This window comes from Haemaphysalis longicornis, unplaced genomic scaffold (assembly GCF_048455015.1).
Source record: "Haemaphysalis longicornis isolate Haplotype H1 unplaced genomic scaffold, Haemaphysalis longicornis Haplotype H1 scaffold_8, whole genome shotgun sequence".
Classification (NCBI taxonomy): Eukaryota; Metazoa; Arthropoda; class Arachnida; order Ixodida; family Ixodidae; genus Haemaphysalis; species Haemaphysalis longicornis.
Genome location: NW_027526445.1, coordinates 181,703,890 through 181,717,406, shown reverse-complemented (window position 1 = coordinate 181,717,406; position 13,517 = coordinate 181,703,890). Strand labels below are relative to the sequence as shown.

The window sequence follows — 13,517 nt, the reverse complement described above, 5'->3', positions numbered from 1 at the left end:
ATTGGAGGCTTTAACGCGCCGACGCAACGGAGGCGATGAGGCACGCCATAGTTGAGGGCTCCGGATTAATTGTGACCACCTAGGGATCTTTAACGTGCGCCGAAATCTCGTCCACACGGGCGTTTTTGCTTTTCGCCTCAATCAGACAACCAGCCGCCGCGGCCGGGAATCGAACCGGCAACCTCGCGCTCAGCAGCGCAACGCCATAGCCACTGAGCCACCGGGGCGGGTAGTTGAGATTTCTGCTTAAATTTCTCCCAGTCTGCATGATTTGTTTAAACCTTTCAGTTGAGATTGGAGCATAGGTGTCTCTGTTTAGGCACTTCGGGAATATTGAAAAATGGTCACTTCCAAACTGGTTTTTCCCCACCCGCCCGAGAACGAGTGGAAAAAGAACAGCAGAACCGATTCCAAAGTCTATGTATGAGTATGTGTTGTGTGTGGTGTCATATTTTGTAACCTGTTTTTTGTTAAGCAAAGACGCACCAGATGAGACAAGAAGAAAATGTTCAGTTAAGTGGCCACGGGGTGCAGTTCTCCCAGAACCCCAAAGTTTGTTGAGTGCATTTAGGTCTCCAACTAAGATAAAGGGTTCAGGGAGCTTGTCCACCAAGACTGGAATTCTGAGGTGGACAAAAATGATCCGGAGGATGTATCAGGAACATACCGTTATCAGCCGACCAAAATGATAACTGGGGTAGCAACTGCCGCAAGGCTGGTGAGTAGTCTAATGAATTGGGATGCTATGGGTTTTTGGGTCACAATGGCAACCGCGCTAGATGAATGAGCAAAGGCACCTCTGTCTTTCCTGAAGACAGTGTATTGTTTCAGTAAGTCACTTTACTTGGGATTCAGGTGTGTTTATTTGAGGCAAACAATACTGGTATCACGCGTCACCTCGGTAAAAGAATGGATTCCGGACACAAAGGGATCAAGTTGGGACAACATTTTAAGCAGGTAGCGAAGGTAAGAAAAATAAACAATAAAAGTGTTGGAAATATACTAATTACCAAAAAAACTCCAAACGGCTTTCAGTTCTTAAACTACAATAGTGTTCTCACGCTATATCTACTGGTCCCAATAGGTTCATAAAGGCCATTTTCCTACCGCACTTTTTGTTGTTGCGTTGCACCGAATCGTTGCGGCAGTTGGGTGTCAATCGTCGTTGAGGTGGCTCCCTGAGTGCCGTGGCGTGAAGGTGGTGTAGGGGCCAGTGGGACGAAGCTGCTGGTGCGTGTGTGCAGGGCCGGATTAAGGGGGGTGGCTACGGGAGTTGCAGCCCCGGGTCCCCAGTTTTCAGGGGCCCCGGTCGATCATATCAAAACAATATCTTGAGTGTGCTCGCTGCCCGCATTGAAAGTTGAAGGTGGGAGCTTCAAACTCACCTTCACACCAAACATGACTAACTAGTGATAGGTGGGGAGGAGTGGGGGCTCCTCACATTTGGGTTGACAACCTTCGAGTCCATGTCGAGTCAATTTAGTTATTCGTACTCCTCCCCCTTGTTTTCCCGAGGTTTATGAGAAGACGTCATGAACCAAATGCTGTGGGTACACAGCTTGATCCGGCCTAAGAAGCCACATAAAAATGGTCCCGAGCTCGGCTCCAATCTTTTTCGGCACAGGTCGTTTCAGTAGTCTTTTCGGTACACGGAAATCAAAGTACATGGACGTCTCGCACGCGCCTGTTTCATCACAAAAGGGGGTCAGACATGCGAATGTCTGAATGTTTGAAGAGCATTCTGAAGAAATAATGTCTGAAGAGCATTGTCAATTGTTTGAACCTGAGGGACATTATATGTAAATATTGACAACTTAAGCACTGCCCTACGGACTCATACACAGTTTCTGCCTCAAATTTCAATGTATAGCGCTAGACAAGGAAGTTCAGTGCGATGACGACCCGTTCAATAAAGCTAGTGGATTAGTTGAACTGCATAAGCGTGATTGATATCAACTTGATATTTCTCGCTGAATGGTCAGCGTATACAGTCTAACCTTGATATAACGAAGTTCGCGATGAAACAAACTTTTTATGTTTCAGTTTACTGTTGCTATTAAGGTGCATGTGTTTTTACCCTCCATTTAACGAAGTAGTTTTATGGCACAGTTTTGATGCAACGAAGTTTCTGCGAGCACAGAAATCAAAGTTTGACAAATCCCACTACATCGCGCCACATCACGCCGACATTCTTCAGCAAACATCAGGCAAAAATAACTGACCTCATGACCGCACGTTAAGTGGGGTTGCCGTGTGCAATGCTTGCAAAGTAGATGTTGATCGTTGATCATTTGTAAACAACGCTCGAAATAATTCACGCCCAACTCCTCGCGACCGGTTCCGTGCAAGTGCGGACACACGATTTGTCAGGGATAATTCAGAAGCTTCATGCGAAATGGACATGAAAACAACGTTACCCATTTTTGTTGGTTTTGGCTTCGAGACAAAAGAGAAGCCATGTGGCTAGCCAAGCCAAGTAGGCGAGGAACGTCGCTAGCTGCAATAGCGCCGCCCACGGCGGCCCGCGAATGCACCGCCAGATTTCCCTCTAGTATATATTAGTATGAAACTCTATGCTGGAAAGCACTACTTCGTTAGATCGAGGTTCGATTGTAACAAGTTATTTAAATCTTCAATGGTTGTGTAGGCCACTTGCGGGGTCGTTCGGCTTGAGCCCGCGCCTCTGTGCTGTAGCCTCTGCAGGCTGTCTGAGCAACAAGCGTTGCGGAAGCTACATGTCCGCGCGACTCCATTCCTAGCGAAATTCTCTAGGCGCCACTCCGCGTAGACGCACAGGCCGCCGGGCTAGTCCAACGCTGGCAGCTCCCTTCGAGCGGGGAAATCTGCAAGCCTAGGCGGTGTGAAGACCTTGGGCGTGAACGCCAAACAGAGCAACAACAACGTCTGTTTCCTTTCGGGATGACGAATGCTGTGTCAACCTAGAAACGTATCCTGCGTGCGGCCCCTTCCATGCCGTCTTGAAAACTCACCTCCGCCACGACTCAGGGATGGTAAGCTTTTTGTCCCCGTGGGCCGTTTTTGCTTTGGAATGAGCCGGCCGACGGCGCGGACCAAGGGTGGCCCGCAGATCTGGTCAAGCTTGGGCGCGGCGGCAGGATGAGAGGAACCCCCGAAGGAGCAGGGGAAATAGTGGACGCGGCTGACGTGTTGAGGACTCGAAAACTAGAAGTCCACCCATACTCGCCTCCTCGTAGACCCCGAATCTAGACGAGAAGCTTTAGCGCGTTCCCACTGCCAGTTACAACCGAACAACTACCCGAACAATCGACAATGAACTACTGACTGCTGGAACTGATGCGCGGCACCGACTGGAGCAGAAGTGCAGGGGTGAGATGAAACATTCTATCCCTATTAAACTGTTGTCTGATGTCATCTCTCGTGCTCACCTGTCGCTCTCAAACCCAAAGGGGACCGGTTAATGTCGGCTTGCCGACTAGCAAGACCATCGCAGCTGCACAACAGGAGTTCATCGCCACTGAAAGTTCGGCGGCCATGCGAAAACCCACGCACGAAGTGGACCGCTCCCCAGGCAAAAAGCGACATTTTCTGCTTATCGTCATTGTGCTAATCATGCTGCGATAGGAAGATTGCGTTGCGCCCCCCCCCCTCTTACCCCCAACATCCTCTCAAGGCGGCACGTGTTATAACCGCCCCGTGCTTTCTCGTCTGCGCGGGTAACCTACAGGATTTTGGCCCGTAAGACATGGCGGCTAACTGTTCGGCAGATGTCTGTGAGTGACAGGTGCCTGCGCGGGCTTTGAGCCCTCCCATATATGCAGCTGGAGAACTTTACAATAACACTAAAACCTTACAGGCTTCATGAAATATGCTTCTTGTAAGAAAATACCCTTCTGTACCATGTCGTGTGCAGGGCGACACGGCGCTTCGTTATTTGTCAATCTGTGATGGACCGGCAATCAAACCATACTAACTTTTGCGCCTATAAAATCCGTTAGATATTACTAGACATCAAGCCAAGAAATTAGTTTCCAGAAAGCGTAAAATTATGTATAATTTATCACTGGTCAGACAGCATAACATGGGCTTCGAAATTTTCCGCATAATAAAGCGGAATCACTATCATTATAATCATCATAATCATCATTAGGGCCCAATGAGGCACTAGCCCCGGGCCCCAAAGTTTTCTAATCCGACACTGGGTGTGCCCGTGAGAGCGGTGGTGAGGCCAGCGGAGCGGAGCCGCTCTTGTCCAGGCGCACTCGCGTCGGCTTCTTTAGGAGGCCAACGGGGCAGTGCCGCTGGTACCTTGCGGGTTCCCAGACCTCGCGTCCCGCCTGTTTCGGTCGCCTCGAGCCACGATCTCCCTTCTTCTTCTTCTTATTCTTCTTCTCAATATGTAATGGCCCGTAACCACTGAGGGGTATTGGCCAGGCTTGAGGTTTGTGTAATAATTTAAAAAGTGTTCTTTAGAATTGGAATATAATGATAAAGAAAACTACAATCCTTAGGGGCGGGGCCACATAAATGACTGGACCAATCCGGTAGCATATGCGTCTTCCGGTAGCCGTGATGACTTCGGGAATGTGAAAGTAAATTTCTTTCCTTACTTTTCCAAGGCAGCTAGCACCGATTGAAAGAAGAACTGAACTTCTTAGCTAAATTCTACGGCGCTCGAAAGGGAGAGTAAGGAAATGTTTTCTCTGCTGTGTGTAACGTTGGCATTCAAGCAAATACTGTTCTAATCATTCGGGTTGATTACAAAGCAAGCATGCGTCGGTTGATGCCAATCCTGACCTGCTCAAATATAGGTTTAATTTTGGAATGCGGCAGCTCATGGCTGTGATGGCCACTTCACACTGGCGGAAAACACAAAACAATAAATTCCATTTCAATTTTAGGTGAGCATACTCTGGTCTATCGAGGATACCGTTGGACCACCCCCTGAGTAAGAAATATCTACGAAAACGTGCTACAATTATAGCTTCGAGATTTGGACAAACAGTTAGTATCGGGCCACTTATGGCTAAACCCACTAATGAGTCCACCCTCTCGTTGAGCAGAATACCTGTATGTCCAGGTACCCACACAACATGTACAAAGACGATGTGCTTGGGAAAAAAGTGGTGAAACGTTTTTAAATGAATAAAATTTCAGATTTGACAAAACATGTGCAAAGGGATAGGGAGTCAGTTATGAAAATTGCAAGCGTTACAGAGCTAGGAATTCTTTTTATAGCCAGAGGCATGGCTAGTAGTTCTGCCTCAAGTATGGGAGTGTAATCAGCCAATCTAAACGAAAAACTCCAATCTAGATCAAACGAACAAATTCCAACCGCTGATTTGGATTCATATCTCTCCGTCCACCTGCTCCTCGTCCTTCTTCTTGTTCCTCTTATTTTTCCCAACAGCTTTCAGACATTTCTCGCTAATTGATCTTTTCTTCTTCGTCGTCTCACTCGTCTTCGCACCCTGACTCCTGATAACTGGATTGATGTTTAAAAAAGAGTTCATATACATCATGTTCAGGGCCTGTGATACTTTCCCATGGCCGAAAGCGCTGTGGCGCTCTTTTTGCTGCACAGGTTGAGATGCCGAAATGTCCATATCCTCGTCTGACAATTCAGGCGTCACCGAAATGGTGTCCTTCCTACATCTACCCCGTGGATTGGTTCCTGATGTGGCCGAAGGCTTCTTGGTTGAACCTGCGGTACGGTAAGGAAAGGAGTACGTGTGGGGCCCGCTGTTTTTATACTCTCGATGGCCTCAGGTGTCGTGCAAGCCAATGAAGCTGGACAGGAAGAGGCCGGAGCAGTCCCAACCGCGCCTGTTATTACGTCCTCCATGGGCTCCGCAGAGGCTACGGTGGGGAGCTCCGCTGTGGATAGCAGCCTAGCAGGAAGAGGAACCAGCAAGGCCTGTGTTATAGAGGCAGGAGCTGGTGGACGGTAGGAGGGGGTTAACGACAGCGACACATCAGCTAAGCTGCATTCTGTCGCTGTACTAACCAAACGCCACCCCAACCCCCTGCGGGCGGCGTCTGCATAGGATGCAGCCGAAAACATCTTGTGCTTTTGACGTGCTTCAGGGAAACTAATGTTTTAGGTTACTTTGATTTCAATCATCTATTTTGCCTTCTTGAAAGATGGGATAGATCGTGAGTATGTAGCGTGTGAGCCACTGCAGTTCGGACACGTCATGATTGTGTTTTTGCAGTTATCAGAAAAGAGATCATTTTCGTCGCATTTGGCACAAGTGAGCTTGTAACGGCAAGCTAGAAGTGTTGACATTTAAAACATCGCCTTGGGTTCGGAATGTAGGCGCGTACACGGCAGCTAAGAAAAGCTGCCTTCACTGTCTCGGGTAGGGTAGAGCTAGCAATTGTTAGAATGATGTGTCGGGTCTTGATTTCTGCTCCATACTTCCTCATAATAATTCTGCAGACGCAGCAACACCTTGGTCATGCAATTCTTGAAGGACATCATCGGCTGTCTCATGGAGGAGTTCTTTGTCACAGATAACACCTTGGACAATGTATAGTGTGCGGTGTGGTGTAACATTTACGGTCAAGTTGGCATTTTTTTCTTGCTTCAGGAATTCTCAGTGATGTTTTTGCATAACTTCAACAAGGAGGTCTCCAGATGGCATCTTCTTGGCAGGGCAGGCTTTCCTAACAATATTTTCAATGCGCTTGGCAATGAAGAACGCTGACAAGTCAGTGAGAGGTTTTTTTGTCGGTCGAGTGTACAACTAGATATGTGCTGAAAGCTGCCTGAGATGGTTGGGTGCGTAGTGCTTCGGGGCGACCCCTTTTAGGAGGTTGTTAAAGGGACACTGAAGTGATTAGTAAACAATCCGGGATTACGAGCGCAAATTGTAGTCCGGAGTCCCTAGGCACTGTTTCGACCGCTCTGAGCGCGTTTACGCGAATTTATTTAGTAGAAAAATCAATTAAAAAATGCTGTCCTCCTCTCTGCACTCTCGCCCATTTTCTTTGGCGTTTTCGTGTGACGTCAGCAGGAGAGGAGCTGGCAATTGGGTGCGCTACTGCACGGCTCGCCGTCCTTCTGGTCCTTCCGCGGCAGAGTCATTCGGCCAAACGTTTAGTTCGCCGGCCGCCGACGGGTCATGGCTATTCGCTCGATCAGTTAAAACTAAGTCACAACATTTTTGTGAATGGAAGAATGTGCCTTTCTTTACTTCGTCAGTTTGTACTCTGTATCGAGCTCCAAGTCAAGGTCGCTTCCCACAAGCGCTGCACAAGCGCACATGAGACGCTTCGCTGACTGGTACGCCAGTAGGAAAATATAAGGCCTCTTGAAGGGGTAGAAGAGTCAGCGAAGTCAATATATGTACTAAGGAAATAAAATCAACTGATATTTTTACCGTACAGCGTAAACCAGGGTGCGGGAAGCACTTTTTTGCGCTGGGCGAACAAGCACAGCGGTCAGCAGCACGACTACGGATCTGCGAACGCTATTCCGTTTAAGAAATGCAATTGCTAGACGTGAGCTATTGTGGAAACTCGGGGGACGCTTACTGCACGAGCGCAATACAACAAATAGTCACCTAAGCTGCTTGAAATACTAAAACTAAATAAAAGTGTAAACTGGTTATACATTATATACCCTATATTTCCATTGGCCGCATCGCTCTCGCCCGTGGCCGTGTGGTTTGGAGCGCTAGGTATAACACCGCAAGTTTTTTGCCTGTCACAAGTTCGAATCCCCGCGGGTACAAGCTTTTTTTTTTGTTTTTTTATAAGGTCTTTTTCATTTTTTGCCGATGTTTTCTATACTGAGTTCACCTTTTTTGAGCCGCAACGTTCACTGTTCCACAAACGCAGAACTCGCGCAGCCTGGCACTGGCGCGCTAGCGAGTTCTCGTTGGCGTGCTGTTGCCACAAGCACTGACTTCTTGCGGGCTGTGGGCACAGGCCAGAATCAACAGACCCTTGGCCTGGTGCGAACACGCGTTTTACGATACAGGCATGAGTGAGGCAAGCTCCTAATAAGGGGAAAAGCGCATGCATTTGTGCGTCTGCGGGGACGCGGAGGGCGTTCATGCACTGCGTAGGGCTCGGCTAGTGAATGCTACTATTTCAAGCCGTCCTGGGAGGCTTATCTTATGCATTTTACAGCCGACAACATGGCAGAATCGCGGTACTACGATTACTGGGATATTGAGAATGCCCATCCAACGACGCCATCGGATGTAAAACATGTTGTTTTACAGAACCGAAACCGAAACCGAAACTTGTTTGATTGCTAGCCTTGGGCATCGTCCAATCACGGTGCCCCCTCCTCCCAACGTCACAGCTTAGTTGGTGCGGCCGCCGCAAACCGCGCATGGTAGTTTTTCTTCTTTCGCGCTTTGTAAAGTAATTACCGATTCGTCAACCGGATACATGATGAAAAGTGTGCTAATTTGAGCCAGTCTACGCAGTGCAAGCAAAAACGGGAGCGTGACAAATTCACTTCAGTGTCTTTTAAGGGTGTTTTGCAGGAATGGAGAAAGTAGCCTTGTAACATAGAATTAATTCAGTGGCAAAGCGAGTCGCCAACCACCGAGCCCAACAAGGGAACGTGGCTTTGCAACACGTTAACCGTACCAAGCCACTATAACCCTATAGATGGAAACTATGCTGATGTCCTTGCACAGGATTACCCCTTTCCGTCTGGAGAAGAATGGAGAAATGTGGAAGAGAAAAGATGACAGTACAGTGTTAAGAAACAAAATAGGAAAGCGCAAGAGTGAAGAAGGAGACAGGAAAAGGTGACTGACTGATTCCCCCCAGGGCGGGTCAGCCCTTGGCACCGTCTACAAGAAACGGAGGCCGAAGTGGAGTGTTACCTCCGCCAGGGGGCTGTGTAGGTCCAAAAGAACCTCGGCTTTCGCTCTGCCACCAGGATGCCCTTTTCCCCGGACACTGCAAAGCCACGCACAGCATATGGTGTGGGTGGGTCGAAACCACATGGGCTTGGGATCCGCGTTGTCGCCACTATCGTCACTTTGAATAGACAAGGTGGCCCTGTGGGAGACGAAACAGGCGGGAACAAAACAGATACCCTGTTTTAACAGTTTTAACACTGAGGCGAAAAAGGAGAAAAATAAGAGAGAGAAAGAAACAAACCGAAACAAGGCGCAAATTAGAGCAAGTAGATGATACGATGGGGTGTTCAGCGAATTTCAACGGCAACGGCAACAGGTTCAATGAAGGTCAGGAACGACCAGGCAACTGTAGCCAGATTTGCGGACTCCCGGCATCAACAAATATTCAGAGGTGTACTTCCGACTGCTGGCCTTGCAAGAGAGGGGGCTCCGGTGTTCCGTTAGAGCAGCCGAGCTGTCTCCCCACGCATTCATTCCTCCTGTCGCCGCCCTCTTTTAGTTCCATCGATCGCCATGGTCAAAAAGTATTTGGGCAGGCTTTGCAGGCAAGGGGTTGTCAGAAAACTGTCGTAGCACTAGATCCTTTTCAAAAAGGCGGCAACACGAAAAACTCACCGGTAGCAGCACTTGTTGTTACTCGACGACGCGATGATAAAGGAAGCTTTATACCGGCTGCACCTTTTGACTCATCGCTCCACCAGTCTGGAGCCCCATAAAAAGTATTGGTTATTTTGTATACGTTACTAAAGCTTTTGCAGCATCATAAAACACGATGCCCGGACATTGCTGTGTACCTCTTTGCAAGCGGTACTGATACGTGAATGATGCCAGGCAAAATGCCCGCACGATGAGCGTCTTTAGCATCTCCTCTTTTATTCTTCAGATCAATGCTTTATTATTTCAACGTTACCTCGAAAGCTCCGTTTCACGTCCCGATCACGATTCCTTCAGTTATAGAGCCGTCGATTAGTCAGCATTGTTGTTTCGGTGCTGGCGAATCTGAACTTGCATGCGTTCTGCGCTCTGCCCGCGCTGACGGGCATTTCGAGGTCTGTAAACCACACACGCGCTGGCCTTTGTATATGGGCGAAGCTCCTCTGGAGTTCGGGCTGTCTGCGTATTTTGTCGTTGTTTTCTACACTCACGGTACTAAAACACGGGGACACTCGTTTTCTAGCACATCCCCCTAAAACGTAGCGCCTCGTTAGAGGTGCTATGTTCTAGCTTAGAAAAGTATATAATAGATAAAACCGGTTTCTAGATAGTTATATAATGAATAAAACTGGTTCAAAATAAACTACCATAATTAAAAGGCTTGTGGAACCAATTATTTAAAGATTTGATAAGTATATAATGGATAAAACCGGTTCTAGAAAACTATGTAATGGATAAAACCGGTTCAAAATAAGCTACCATAATTTAAAGGTTTGTGGTCATGCACAAGCAGAAGGTTTTTTTAGACGGGTTATAACTGGTGTTACATTAAAAAACCCAGCAGGTGTCGACGCTAGGCCTGACAGGGTCGGGTGGTAGGTCAAAGCACGAAAAGGCATAGATACCTGGGGCGGGGACTTCGTTGATCACCGACTGATTTCTACGCCGATTAATCTATGCATGTCACCGGTCCACCGTATGGTAAGATGTAGAATTAAGCCAGATTTGAGGAGGGACCGCAACAAGCTAGTACGAAAGAGGCCGATAAATGAGCTAACAGTAAGACGTAAAGAAGAAGAATTCAGGATCGCGCTGCAGAACCGATATTCCGCCCTTAACGAGGAAGCCGAGCTTACGACACAGGAAGCCAGCGACAACCTTACACGCATTATCACGGAGTGTGCAGTAGAAGTCGGGGGCACTATGGCTAGACAGGATACTGGTAAACTCTCACAGGAGACGAAATATCTAATCAGGAAACGGCAAACCATGAGAATCTCTACCGCAGCTGACAGAATAGAACTAGCCGAGCTCTCGAAGTTAATCAATAAGTGTAAGACAGCTGACATACGGAAGTATAATATGGAGAGGATCGAATACGCTGTAAAGAACGGAGGCAGCGTGAAAGCAGTGAAGAGACGTCTTGGCGTGGGGAAAAATCAGATGTATGCACTTAAGGATAAGCAAGGCAATGTCATCACAAATAGGGGTAAAATAGTCACAGTGGCCGAGGAGTTCTATGGGGATCTGTACAATAGCCGGGACATACAGGATAATGCCGAACGAGACAGCAGTTCAGAGGAGATAGACATCCCACCAGTAACGACCGAAGAAGTAAGGAAGGCTTTGAAAGAAATGAAAGGGGGCAAAGCACCTGGTGAGGATCAGATAACAGCAGACCTCTTGAAGGATGGCGGAGAAATTGTACTTGAAATACTGGCAAACCTGTATACGCAATGCCTAATGACCGCAATGGTACCGGAATCTTGGAAGAACGCGAACATCATCCTAATCCATAAGAAAGGCGACCTGAAGGACTTGAAAAATTACAGGCCGATCAGCTTACTGTCAGTTGTCTACAAGGTATTTACCAAGGTAATCGCTAACCGAATCTCTGCAACCTTAGATTTCAGTCAACCTAAAGAACAAGCAGGGTTCCGTAAAGGTTATTCAACAATGGACCATATTCACACGATCAATCAGGTGATACAGAAGTGCGCTGAGTATATGAACCCCTGTATATAGCCTTCATAGATTATGAGAAAGTATTTGACTCGGTCGAAGCCCTAGCAGTCATTCAGGCATTACGGAACCAGGGGGTAGATGAGCATTATGTAAGAATACTAGAGAATATCTACAATGGGTCTACAGCTACCATCATCCTCCATAGGGAGAGCAGTAAAATACCAATAAGGAAGGGTGTCAGACAAGGAGACACAATCTGTCCGATGTTATTCACAGCATACTTACAAGAAGTATTCAGAACGTTGGATTGGGAACAGCTGGGAGTAAGGGTTAATGGAGAATAGCTCAGTAACCTCAGATTTGCTGATGACGTTGCCTTGCTAAGTAACTCGGGGGACGAATTGCAAAGCATGCTTTCCGCACTGGGTGTACAGAGTAGAACCGTGGGCCTGAAAATTAATATGCAGAAAACTAAAGTAATGATCAATAACCTCGGGACAGCACAGCAGTTTGAGATAGGTGGCGAGGCAGTGGAAGTGGTAAGCGAATATATCTAGTTAGGCGTTGTCACCCGAGATCCCAATCATGAGGCAGAGATAATTAGAAGGATCAGAATGGGGTGGGGTGCATATGGCAGACATTCTCAGATAATGAATAGCAGCCTACCATTGTCGCTGAAGAAGAAAGTGTATGACAGCTGCATCTTACCGGTACTCACCTACGGGGCAGAAACTTGGAGGCTTACTAAGAGGGTTCCACTTAAATTGAGAACGACTCAGCGGGCAATGGAGCGGAAAATGATAGGTGTAACATTAAGGGACAAGAAGAGAGCGGAGTGGGTCAGGGAGCGAACTGGTGTTAAAGACATATTAGTAGAATATAAGAAGAAGAAATGGACGTGGGCAGGGCATGTAATGCGAAGGCAAGATAACCGCTGGTCATTAAGGGTAACAGAGTGGATCCCTAGAGAAGGCAAGCGTTGCAGGGGGTGGCAGGAAGTTAGATGGGCAGATGAGATCAAGAAGTTTGCTGGGATAAATTGGTCACAGTTGGCACAGGACCGAGGTAATTGGAGAATAATGGGAGAGGATGTTGCCCTGCAGTGGTCGCAGATAGGCTGGTGATGATGATGATGATGATGATATCACCGGTCAACACGCACTGTAGGGTCTGAGCGCTGACAGTAGTCATCGTTCTGCTCTGTTGCTCTACTTGAGAAGATAGCACCCACGTAGTGGGGCCTCAGTGAACGGTTCCCTTGGTTGGCGTCATGGCGTATTGGGAGGGTGTTCAGCCACCGCCCAAGGTCCATGTCCTCTACTTCGCGGCCACAAAGGACGTCACCATTGATTGCCTGTTGAATGCCTTAGAGGGAATCGTTATGAACTGGACACCCTGGTGCATCAAGGTGGTTTCAGGTTCTTCGCGGTGGCGGCTATGATTGCTGCTGCGCGCAAACTCGCCGAGAAAGGAGCCGCCGTCGTTAACGGTGTTTCGTGCCCTGTGGCCTGCATGGGCCCACAGGTCGTCTTCGTGACGGTGTATCGCCTGAACCCCGTTGTGAGTAACGTGGAGCTTGAGGCAGCACTGAGGCCGTATGGGAAGGTCCTCAATGTCAACGAGCAGGTGTGGAGGAGTCTTCAGCATATCAAGACTGGCATGCGACTCGTGAAGATGGAGATTGTGAAGACCGCCCCTAACGTCATGATGATTCGTGAGTTCAAGGCCTAATTTGAATACAAAGGTGTGCGGAGGGTATCCGCCCGCTGCGGCCAGAGCGATCACCAAATTAGCGCCTGCAAGACTCCTGGTGTGGCCGCTGCTCGGAGTACGGCCACGACGACATCGAATGTAATGCCCAGTGTCGCCGCTGCAAGGGCAACCGTGCAACCGCCGACTGCCTGCGGCCCCGCTCCCATGCGGACACTGCCAGCAATTTCTCTGACACTCCTCGCGCGCCTCCGGTCAGCATGCTCTTAAAGTACAAGCGACTTTCCCGTGCTACCGCGGGCCTGCTTCGGCCAGCCT

At 48.3% G+C, this 13,517-nt stretch overlaps 1 pseudogene; it reads left to right on the top strand.

Moving 5' to 3' along the window:
- The window catches only part of LOC144148601 (uncharacterized), a 47,496-nt pseudogene extending 34,276 nt beyond the window's left edge, over positions 1-13,220 (top strand).
- The last annotated feature ends 297 nt before the right edge of the window (positions 13,221-13,517 follow it).